Source organism: Parasteatoda tepidariorum, chromosome X1 (assembly GCF_043381705.1).
Source record: "Parasteatoda tepidariorum isolate YZ-2023 chromosome X1, CAS_Ptep_4.0, whole genome shotgun sequence".
Taxonomy (NCBI): Eukaryota; Metazoa; Arthropoda; class Arachnida; order Araneae; family Theridiidae; genus Parasteatoda; species Parasteatoda tepidariorum.
Genome location: NC_092214.1, coordinates 51,358,128 through 51,371,600, shown reverse-complemented (window position 1 = coordinate 51,371,600; position 13,473 = coordinate 51,358,128). Strand labels below are relative to the sequence as shown.

At 26.5% G+C, this 13,473-nt stretch overlaps 1 protein-coding gene across 1 annotated transcript in view; it reads right to left on the bottom strand.

Annotated features, from left to right (window-relative positions):
* Positions 1–13,473, bottom strand: part of LOC107443755 (A disintegrin and metalloproteinase with thrombospondin motifs 9) — a 335,002-nt gene that overhangs the window by 144,115 nt on the left and 177,414 nt on the right. The gene's annotated exons all lie outside the window — the stretch shown is intronic.

Sequence of the window (13,473 nt, the reverse complement as noted above, 5' to 3'; positions counted from 1 at the left end):
AAATATACCATATATTTTGGTTATATTAACTGGAATTATGGTTTTTTTAATCCGAAATGTTTTTACTAATGCTACCATACAGTACGGTAATTTTACCAGAATTTTCCTTTCCGTGATACTTTCTAGTCATTACTCTTAATAGAAAGTAGTTCCGTTTTAATAATACTTGAAAAAAATCTACGTTAAAAAGCTTGCTAACACTTTCAAAATATGAGATATAAAGTGTGGTAAAATCTATCAGAGTATGGTGAAATTTATATTATTGAGTTATACTGATTTTTTGTTATTGATTATTATTATTTATTACTGATTTTTTATTATTGAATTTCGCAAGATAGCTAATTCTAATTAATAAAACCAAAATATACCATATATTTTGGTTATATTAACTGGAATTATGGTTTTTTTAATCCGAAATGTTTTTACTAATGCTACCATACAGTACGGTAATTTTACCAGAATTTTCCTTTCCGTGATACTTTCTAGTCATTACTCTTAATAGAAAGTAGTTCCGTTTTAATAATACTTGAAAAAAATCTACGTTAAAAAGCTTGCTAACACTTTCAAAATATGAGATATAAAGTGTGGTAAAATCTATCAGAGTATGGTGAAATTTATATTATTGAGTTATACTGATTTTTTGTTATTGATTATTATTATTTATTACTGATTTTTTATTATTGAATTTCGCAAGATAGCTAATTCTAATTAATAAAACCAAAATATACCATATATTTTGGTTATATTAACTGGAATTATGGTTTTTTTAATCCGAAATGTTTTTACTAATGCTACCATACAGTACGGTAATTTTACCAGAATTTTCCTTTCCGTGATACTTTCTAGTCATTACTCTTAATAGAAAGTAGTTCCGTTTTAATAATACTTGAAAAAAATCTACGTTAAAAAGCTTGCTAACACTTTCAAAATATGAGATATAAAGTGTGGTAAAATCTATCAGAGTATGGTGAAATTTATATTATTGAGTTATACTGATTTTTTGTTATTGATTATTATTATTTATTACTGATTTTTTATTATTGAATTTCGCAAGATAGCTAATTCTAATTAATAAAACCAAAATATACCATATATTTTGGTTATATTAACTGGAATTATGGTTTTTTTAATCCGAAATGTTTTTACTAATGCTACCATACAGTACGGTAATTTTACCAGAATTTTCCTTTCCGTGATACTTTCTAGTCATTACTCTTAATAGAAAGTAGTTCCGTTTTAATAATACTTGAAAAAAATCTACGTTAAAAAGCTTGCTAACACTTTCAAAATATGAGATATAAAGTGTGGTAAAATCTATCAGAGTATGGTGAAATTTATATTATTGAGTTATACTGATTTTTTGTTATTGATTATTATTATTTATTACTGATTTTTTATTATTGAATTTCGCAAGATAGCTAATTCTAATTAATAAAACCAAAATATACCATATATTTTGGTTATATTAACTGGAATTATGGTTTTTTTAATCCGAAATGTTTTTACTAATGCTACCATACAGTACGGTAATTTTACCAGAATTTTCCTTTCCGTGATACTTTCTAGTCATTACTCTTAATAGAAAGTAGTTCCGTTTTAATAATACTTGAAAAAAATCTACGTTAAAAAGCTTGCTAACACTTTCAAAATATGAGATATAAAGTGTGGTAAAATCTATCAGAGTATGGTGAAATTTANTATATATAGTGTGTGTCGTAAACGTGGTACTTAAATACTTAAATGACATATTGAGAACATTTTTCTTAAACTATGTTTCGAAATAAGGTTAAAGAAGAGGTTGAATAAAAGGTAAAATGCCTGAGAACGTAGAAAACGTAGAAAAAAAGTATTCCCACAAATAGAGGAGTGATTTATCGCTTATAAGTTAAAGTTGAATATTTCGTTAAGGTTTGTATTTTAAAGATTTTATTTCGTTTAGTGTATGAAATTCCCTATTATATTTTCAAGACTATAAACCCTTTTTAGTGAAAATTCTTTACATGTGAAATAATTGTACTGCAAATAAATTTTACATTTACATATAGCAACAGAAATTAAGAAACATTCTCATAGTAAATTTGACAACCTGAATTATATTCAATATTGAATTTTTTTTAATTTTGTTTTAGCAACTTTTCATATAAAAACGCATTATTTATTTATAAGATTAATGCTTGTGGATAGCATAAAGATAAGATAATGCTTAAGATAATCACATGCGGACCGAAATTTGTTAATAAATGCGAAATTATACGAAAGCAATTTCTCAATATTAATATCTATGTCAAAAAAAGGCTAAGGAAATTCGCCATTAAAAATCGTTTTGCTCGTGATTCTATTGCTTTTTTGCGCAATTCCAGAAGAAGAACTTTAAATTCGAATTTCATAAAAAAAGAGAACAATTAAAACGAAGAAGACGATTTTTACTAATAAGTTTCATTAAACGTCCTTAAATTATATCCTTAAACGAGTTCGGCACTAAAAAAAGATAGACAATAGAAAAAATTACCAGTATTGATGCTTGAATGGCTTTTTTATGAATTCTTTTGTGACAATCAAGAGCGTAATACAAACGTTGCTCTCTGTAATAGCTCAATTGAATATAATAAAGCAGAAGTTGTTAAAGAGTGCTTTGTTTGAAACTACTGCAGACCTTTCAGATCCGCAATTAAATAACTTCAAGTGCAAAAATGAAAAAAAATATCTTTTTTGTTTTATGGTTGGTGATTCAGAAATTATGATGGAAATTAGCAAAAACGTGAGTGAAATTAAAGGAAATAGATTTAAAACAGTTCACCCAATTAAATTGACTGAACAATCTATGTTAGAAAATAAAAAAGAGAAACATTTATGGGAAGGTCACAAATTTTCAATTGAAACAAATGGGATCTATTATACTAATTTTATTTATGCAAAATATGAGTTTTCGTCTCAATCATAAAAAAATTGTGCATGAATATTTATTTCTTAAAAAACAAATACTTTTGCTATTTCCGGCTTAATTTTTTTCTTTAATATTAAACGACATACAGACCTTAGTTCAATAATGAATTGCTTTTATGCTTAAAATGTTAGCATTTAAGAAATAATAATGTTGTTTCTCTAAAATAAAAAAAATATTCCAAAATATGTACGCATTCATAAAAAAAAGTGAAGTAAATTAATTATTTTGAAAAATAGTTGAATTTTAATATCTTGTATAAAAATGAAATCTTAAAATTATTAACTTAAAATAGTTTAAGAAAAAGATTATTAAATGAACACATAGAGGAAAAAATTCTGGTAAAATTACCGTACCGAATGACATTTCTGGAATAAAAAAAATTATATTTCTGGTTAATAATATCAAAATATATGGTTTTTAAACCTTTCATTTGGTAACTTTTCCGCCCATATTAAGGGATTTATCGGAAACTCGTTTTCAAAATTATAGTTAATTACTACACATTCAGTAAAAAATGCAAAACTGAATAGTTAATTGGACCGAATAAATTTTTTATACCATGCTTCAAGGTATCATGATAAATCTACCAAATTTCATGACATTTACTAAATTTTATCACATAATATAAAACTGGATTTTATTGTAAATTTAACCAAAATCATTGCCCAAGTGTTTCAGTAAAAATTACCGATGTTTTGTTGCCCCCATAGAGACAGAAACACGGTGTATTTAACTATAATGTTTTAGTTTCGACCATACTTTTTTTCTTACCGTAGGGGGAGAAGCTACAAGACTCAAACGTCTCAAAGTCCATTTCTCGCCTTGTAAAAGCTATGTAGTTGTCGCAAGGACATGATAAAAAACGGAGATTTGATCGAATCCTTAAAGAATATGGTCAATTTACGGAAGATATTAGAATAACAACTTTGTGGAGTCCTTTTCCTAAAAAGGTAAGTGATATGATGAAGTCCCTAAATTTTACTAGTGAAAAGATAAAATAACATTGTCTGCATGTAATTCATCAATGTAATTAACCGGTTAATATTAATAAATTGATTAATATGAAGTAGATATTCCATCAAAGTTTATCACGTTTACCAATTTTTATTAATAATTACCAATGAAGTTTGGTCATTGTTATAACTTTCAACGCATTTGGCTAGAGATGTCCAATACTCGTTTGAACATTAATTTCCCACACAAACAGCTTCACAATATCAGCTATTTGTTTACTTTGGCTGCATGATCCCGCAACTCGTATGTGTCGTTATTTGCTTTGCGAATAATTTGTGCTAGAATGTTTTGAATATTTTTTATTCTTTTTATGTTTTTTTAGGCGCTTAACCTTATAAAACATATAAATGTTGGGGTTTCTGGGCAAATGTACACTGGGCAGTTGCACTTAATCTTCAAAAAATATCAGTATAGGGTATACCGGACAGTTATACTTTAATTTTGATCTCTAACAGCGATTATCTTATCGATCCTTTCTATAAAAATTATAAAAAGAGAAAAAAAAACTTGCCTGCTTCTTAATTGATTTAATTTCCTTCAGCGGAATCAAATTTTTACATAAATCAACGAGAAGTTTCTACTTGATGATGCTTGACTAGATTGGTAATGTTCGGTTGGAAAGTTGCTAGCTTCAGTTTAAAAATCAACTCAGAAACCAACACCAAATTCATTTCTCTGCTTTGAGAAAATAGGATTAACAAAACTTAAGCCAGATCTAACCACACATGAGATTGAGAATGCAATGAGAAGGGACGCATTGCAAAGTTTTGGAAATTTTTGAGCATTATTTATATTCATAAAAAATTTACTCACAGTTAAATTATTAAAAGATTCTTTTAGAAGTCAACTAATAATTCAATGACTTACGATGTTTTGAATTAGAGTAGAAATGGGCAGGTCATTTAAAATCTTTCCTTAGTTTTGAAATCTTGAATAACATTGGTGATATTGCATAAAATTCAACTCTAATGTTACATAAAATTCAACACTAATATTAAATAAAAATCTACTCTAATATTACATAAAATTCAGCTCCAATATTGCATAAAATTCACCCGTAAGTTTTGCTATATATTTTTTCCTTTGTTATTTTCATCCGCCTTTTTTTAAAATACAGTTAGGGATTTGATCTAATCACTTTCTTTAGGGAAATGATCCCACCGAGTTGTTATTATAACATTGATCATCCCTTAGGGATCAAATCTCAGTGTTCGTCATTTCACCTGTGACCTAAATACAAATATTTTACATAACTTGTGTAAAGAAGATGCTATTCAGTGCACTGTAGAAAAAATTCTCCAATATTACATAAAATCTCTGAATATTTCCGTATGCTACGGAAGGAACATGACGACAGTAGTTTTCTGCATCAAAACCGAACAGAAAATCATCATACATAGCAATTTTTTTAGTAGGGTAGGGTAAGATGAAAGGTTGGGAGCATTATTATTATAATGCAGGCATTGTTTTTTGCAATTTTGATTTTCTCCACCACGGTTTTCAGCAAAAATATGCAATTACAAAACCCTCACCCATGCTTACATAAGGAAGTCACAACCCCATTTCTTCTTCTTTTTTTGTCTTTAGTTAAAATTCACTGTAGTAATCTAGGATTCAATTCAAATCAAAAGTGTACCTTTGCATAAAACATAACTTTCAGTTTAATTAATTTCATAAAATTTATTCGAATGTTCCTTAGGGATTTTTCGTGTTTGCCTTCTGAGAACAAAACTTTTGACCTCTAAACCTTTTGGAAAAAGCTTTTTTCGATTTCTTTTCTTCTTCTCATTTCACTTTTGAAATTTTATTATTTGAAAACTATTTAAAATTTTATTTAGAGAACAATTTAAAATTTCTCCACGCAAAATTTTTTACGAATTTTTTGTTTCTAAAAAAAGAAAAAAACATATTAACGTATTTGGTAATTTGTCAGACGAAGTCGCATTTTTAAGTTTTGCATTCTCATAAAGGAAATTATGAAAAAAAAAATAGTTTATCAATAATTTCATTTATGAAATTTAACTTAACATATCACTTGTCCTCCAACCATACCAAATTATGATCAATTACTTAAAAAACAATTACTTAAAATAGAAATAATACAAAAGAAACATTTTAAAAGTAATCTAATTGTTTTCTAACATTTAATAGATTCCGACTAATAAAAAAAAACTTTCATGGATAAAAATTATAGATTTACAATGATTAAATTTAATTTTCTAGCAGAAAAGGTTATTCTTTTCTACAATAAATAATTTATTGTTTGATCTTCGTAATTAGGTTGTGATAGGGGTATTTGCGAATTAAGAAAAGCTGCTTTAATAAGTATTAGATAAAGTTTAAAAAAAATTTAAATTATTGTTAATGAAAAATATTAAAATAATGATAATCAGCAGATTAAGGAAAACTTACTATTAATTTTCATTTTATATCCTCTGGATATTAAACCTTTTTACATTTGGAATATAGAGTGTGAAAATTAATAAAATAGTACTTTATATGTATCAGCAATGACAAAAAGAGATATTGAAAAAATTATCTTAAACAAATTTCCAAAATGAAACTAAGTTACAAAGAGTTTCTATTTTTCTAGACAAGCTTTCTTTACATCAATTTGATTTCATTATTCTATTTTTTCTCTAATATCTACTCTAATAGATTTAAGTTAACAATTAATCAAATATATGTATCTAGAGTTCATTAAGGTTATTTAATCATTCTATTAGTAAGGAAGCAGCAATACGAAGTAGAATCGGTTTCTATCAAAGCCGTAGGGAAACGGTGCCTTTATTCACTAATTGAAGAAGACTTTATCCGAATAAAAATGAGATGCTATTTCAATCTAATTTGGACTGTTTCCACAAAGGTGTTTCTGACTACGCATTCCATAGTAATATATTTTAGTTCAGCTAGAAGAAACTTTAAGAAACAACTACAGTGCACAAAAACTTTTATGGTAATTTAATGAAATAGTAATTGCAACATAAATTTACAGAAATTGCTGTATACTATAATGAAAACTAAATAAATAGTCTGACATTTGCTTTGTATTAAAGCGATTACGTGTCATTGCTTTTCTCAAAATTACCGTTGTAATTGCTCAGTTTTCATAGGGTCGAAGCTGTATTTAAATATGGGAAAAAAACTTTCTCCCTATATGTATCGTAAATATTAAGTGTTCAACTTAGGTGACAGAATAATATATAAGCAATTCATTTTCGACCCAAATTATTTTTTGTACTGTAAAATATTCCGGATCAAATCAAAGCAAAGAGTATCGGCACTCAACAGTAATAATTACCATAAAAATCTATAAACCAGTCTAAATAAATAAATATTGCTGCAAAAATTTCTTTTAATATTTACGATAAAAATGTATTTTACTGTAATGGATGATGCACCCACTGGATTCTGTATGATGTACCCACGGTAACTGGTATTTTATACCGCAATAGGGACTTTTTTTGCAGTGTATGTGAATTAAAACAACTATTAAAGAGTGTAAAAATATTATTTTTATTTAAATTTGTGACACATTTATGTTAATTTCCATTCTGATAAATCTTATCTTGTTAAATAATAACCTGTTAAATAAATAAAGTTATAATTTTACCTTTCAACACCGTTGTATTTTTAACTTACGATGTTTTAAAGAAGCTTTTTTTATATACACTGTTAGATGTTTCATTCTAAAATTACAGTTAAGCACCACAGCAATCTGTCCATCAAATTGCCCCTAAAGTTTAAGGTAAAGAACATTTTTTACCTTTGCGGTTTTGAAACCAAACAGAATCATAGTCCAGGGTCATAAATTGGGAAGTGCAGGAGACTGGGAACTCTTCATGTGTTAAAGAGAGTGTAATAAATATACTGGAACCAATGCTGGAACTCGAATCCCCGATTTGTTGGTCACGAGATTGACAGATTAGTCCCCGGCTATAATATATACCCAGCTACCAGGAACTAAATAGATTTATTATTTGGATTTATTTTTATGCGATAAAATTCTGGATGTTTAACAGTATTAGGTAAAACAGTTAATAAATGGTTTTTCCCACAGTCAACAGTTTTAATACCATCTTATTTACCTGTTTTGTTTCATTCATAATAAATTAACAATTTTAAAAATTGTTATTTAACCATTTTTTCCTAGAAATTTCTAACATTGTAGTTTTTACAAAAATTCGAATTCATAAAGCACTAAAACGTATCTGAAATCTAATTTATAAGAATTAATAAATGAAAATGGTCCCTTCTTTTTAAAAAAAAACTCATCTTTGATATTCCGCAGGCTGATAAAGTTACAACAAGCGTATATTAAACTTTGAAGGTTTAAATCCCATATTACTTTGTTTTCAAAATTAATAGTTATGGTCTGGATAACATCTTTCTAATAGCTCTATTTTTATCCATTTAAGAATGGGATGTAATATAGAAATATCGTTTAAACATTTTTCATTTTTCTTAATTTTCTCAGAATGAAAGAAATATATATATATATATAGTATAGTAGTTTAACGTCAAAAAAGTTGTATTGCAATATCTTTTTAGGATATCACAAACTATGATAGGTATATTTTAAAAACAGCTTCTTTTAGAAGGAATGATTTAAGTGGGAATAGTTTAAAATTTTTTAAATAAATAAATAAAACAATAAATATTTTCTTTTGGTATTCTCATAACTGGAAAGTATATAGAACAAACACAGTTTATTTATTTCCGGGCATTCAAACAGGTTCTATCATTTTGCAGTGCTCTAGAGTAATATAAAATGCTTCCATAATTTTCTAATTTGCCTGTCACCTTTTCAGTTTGCCAACATATTTCAAGGCTTATAAGAAAAAGCATTCCAAGCTCCATTGGTTAACCCAGTTAAACCAGTTAGTTTTATTTTAGGCAGTTTGCAATATGCCCCTAGCAGTGAAGGCTTATNCTTTTTCTTTATGATATCTGTTGACAAAAACGGAAAATAAATTACAAGTATTTTCCTTTCAAATTATTGTAAAAAATAGGATATGAATTATAACATCTCAATCTTAGACCTATTGAAGTTTATTAAGATAGTTATAAATTCAATTAATTTGGAACAATGTGGTACGAACTCCATATATATGCTATAGTTTTTGGCATACAAATTTAGAATCATAGAACATTTACCAATAAATTATTTTTTTAATATCTGAATTTTTGTAAACAAAGGTATCGGTAGTCCCTCCAATTTAAGATCTTAAGTCAATTTAGAAAAAGGGTTAGATTGAAAATTATCTTTTATGCAATTTTAAAACTTAACAATACAATTTTATACAATTTTAAAACTTTTAACGCAAAACATGATCTGTTAACTGTAATGCAAATAATTTCAAGAGCATAATTTATACGAAATCGGAATTTCCTTTAAACGTTTAAAATGAAAATAGAAATGTCATATAAATAAAACAAAATGTCTAAAATGAAACTAGTATTGATCTTATTTTTTACGTAAAGGGCTGAGGCTAAAAATATGAAAAATTTTCTTGAAAAGTTAAACATTAAAAAAACGTGTTTTTTTTAGTCATTTAAGAAATGCATAAAGGTACTTTTAAATGAACCAAAAGAAAAATACGTAAAAGTGCTTTCATTCTTTATTTGTCCTATTACTGAAAATATAGATTTTTTTTTGTTAAATAATATATAAGAATTAAATTTCTTATTTATCTCCTTCATTTATATTCTCCATACATGTAAAAACAAATACTTTCTTTTGTAAGACATTCTGTATTCAAGAGCTGACATATCCTCACACATTAGAAGGTCAACATTGATAATAATTGAGCCAGAAAATAACATTAGCTACTGACAGAATCTCTGCCACTGTTAGTTTCCACCTTAACAAATAGTCGACTCTATTTACTGTCGCATAAGCAAACTTCACATTTAGCGTTAAATGTAACTGGATATTTACGCAACTATACTCACTGTAATAATTATATTTTATTACTTTCTTTATTTCATTATTTTTATCGAACAAAACGCAATACAAAATCGTCAAAAATAAATATTTCACATTAAATATTGTAAGTTTTATTTTAAACAAGATTTTTTTCATGCATACATTATAATTATATATTTTTTTTTTAGTTATTTAACAATTTATTATTATAAAAATAATAGTTCTTGCAAATATAATTTACTGAGAATAATATAAAACAGTGGTCGCCAAACTAAAGCTTCTAAAGCAACCTGACAATTTTTAAATCCTTGAACAACCTACCAATAGAAGTGCTAACTTTAAAATAATCCTTACTTTTGGCTTATTGCCAATAAGCATACATTTCTAGTAAATAAGAAATCAATTTAACTTGATCTACTGAAAATGTCTCCACGATTTACAACTAACTTGCGATTCACGATCTTCTGATAATTGCATTGAGAGAAAAAAGTATGGTTCAAAAAAGTATGCATTGAGAAAGAAAGTATGGATTATTAATAAGAAATGTCATAACCATACAGTACGGTAGTTACTGTCATAACCATACAGAATTGTTTTCTCCGTGAGGTATAAAACTACGGGGAAATAGCTATTTCCAAAATTATTTATTAAAACTATGTAGGAAATAACTGCTTCGAAAGATTTTGTTTTCACATTAGTAAAAAAATGTATGTCTTTTATATTACTAAATGGGCTTTTTTAAAGATTATTTTATTTTCTAATAGAAAATAGCATGTTTGACAAAATAAACTCCTATTATGTCATAAAATATTATAAAGGTGTTATGGAATATTGAACCCTTTGTGGTCATATGTCTTCTCTGTTTCTTTGAGTGACCAGAAAATACGACACCAAAAGGTTATCATTAGTATAACCTACCATTAAATTTTCTTAAAAATTTAAAACGTTTGAAATAATGAAACTAAAATGATCTTATTTCCCGTATCTGAGTAATTTTTATGTTCAGTAAGAAAGGAAAGTTAATTTAAACTTATACTTAACTTGTAATTTAAATTTTAATTTAAACTTATAACTTAAACTTTGTTATAAACATTATAACATTTTAAACATTATAACATTACTATCTTTGTTTATGTTTTATAAAGTGTAATAGAAGAAAAACCGAGTACTACAATAATTACGATGATCGCAATTGGTTCTTGTATATAAATTGTATATAAATTGATTGAAAAACTGCATCTAAATTTTTGATTAGTTCTAATTTTATTACGATTTGAGAAATTTAAACTTATTAAATTGTTTTAAACATAAATATCCATTTAGGTTGAATGAAGTCTAATAGGAAAAAAATCGAATGCGAAAATACATTCGGTTCTCACCGATTCTCACATTCGGTTCTTGTATATAAATTTAAATAAATTGTATATGAATTGTATGTAAATTAAATGAAAATTTATAAATAAATTTTAAATTAGATATATTTTATTAAGTTTCAGGAAATTTAAACTTATTGAATTGTTATAAACATAAATATTTATTTAGGCTGAATAAAATCGAATAGAACTAGAATCGAATGTGACAGTACCCACCCCCGTCCCCGACAGCACCCCCTTAAAGTATAAAACAATGTCATATGTAGATGTAACAAAGGTTGTGGAATAGGCATTTACCTAAAAAAACAAATTCTCTAATAAAACAATCATTCGAAAATTTAAAAATGAAGAGCACAAAGTTGCTTCACTTACTTTGAGGCAAATTGTATTTTCACAATCGAATTATAAAAATATCCTTAATCCTTAACAGAACCTAACTTTTTATTAACCATTAATGAAAATCATAATTAACACATGCATTTTGAAAAAAAAAAACAATTATATTCTCTTATTTATACTATATTATTATACTCTTATCTATTTCACTAATTATAATTGTTTTTCCCCTTAAAGAAGGATCATTGCATTTCATATTTGTGAACTTATTAAGAATTTTCGAGATAAATCAGTAATGTATATTGCGTAAAACAAAAAGAAAATGAACACGTTAATAATTTTTGATATAATAAGATTATTACATAAAAATAATCGTAATGGTTCGAGGAATTGATATTGAATATACTAACCGATTTATTAAGATAGTATTCTGAATTACGTAACAAGACACAGAAACGCTATTTCTTTCAATTAACATAAATTTTTTCGAAATATTTGGATAATTGGCTATCCAATAATGGGGTGAAAAATTTCCACAATCTGGAAAATAATGGCCAAATTAGTTTAGTCGATCCCCTTATTATTAAGCTCACTTTTTCATTTTTTTAACATATCTCTGGAAATATTTAAGAAAATCTAAATAAATGAATAAATAAATAGATAATGATACATTTATACTCAATTGCAAAACTTATTTTTGCAAAATACTTTCAAATAAAAAATACAGAGTTTTTTATTACTTAATCGAAAGCTTTTTATTTGTAAAGTAAGCGGAGAAAAAAGTTAAATTAGAATTAATTAATTATTAATGACATTCATGGTGAGAAAAAACGCATAATTCTGATAAAATAACAATAAATCATTCATTTGGTAAATTTAAATGTTTAATTTGGTAAATTTTCCGTTAGTAAGATAACGGTTTATCGGAAATTCTGGTTTTCATAATTATAGCTCTTATTACCACATATTTAGTACAAAATACAAAACTGAGAAGTAAACTTAACTAAATAAATGGTTTTTATGGATGCTCTAAGGCAGGGAGGGCAAACCAATGGCACGCGTGCCATTTATGGCACGTGACACAATATTCTGGGCACGCCACAGATCACAAAGTTCACTATGAAGCATCTTAACAAATAAAATTATAATTCACAAAAAAAACAATTACTAACAAAAAATTAATTGCTAATGTCAAATAAACAATAACCATAAAAAACAAGCTAACAATAAATAACTAGTAGAAAAAAATTAACAGTCCTGCTTAAACTAACATCTTACAACCTAATATAAGTTGTTTGTCATCTAATCTGCAACAACAGGAGTCATGTTGCTTTAAGTTAAATTGCGCGTATAACTGAGACATTGCAAAATATATTCTTTTTTCATAGTGAATAAAGAGTTTTGAGCTGATAGTATCTAGCAATACGTATTATTTCCCCAATAATCACGAAGTCAAAATTATTTGACGGCACGTCTATGACTTCATTAAACAATTTTTTGAAAAAATGGCACGTTGGTTACTACAAGGGTTGCCACCCCTGCTCTAAGGTCATGCTCTAAGGCATCATAATAAAAGTACCACGTTTACGAAATTTTATCACATATTTTAAAACAATATTTAACTATTAATTTTTCCATACAGCTTCGGTAAAAATAACCGAGATTTTTGGTGTTCCCATAGAACCAGAAACACGGTAAATTTTGCCAAATTCTGACCATAATTTTTTTCTCAATATATATAAATTTTGATACGTTTTATATGACGTAATACATAATTGAATAACAAGAGTTTTTGAGAATTGAAATTTTAAAAATACAACTTTTTTATAAATTATATTATTTAGAAAATTTCACCCGATTTCTTTCCTTTTTTTTTT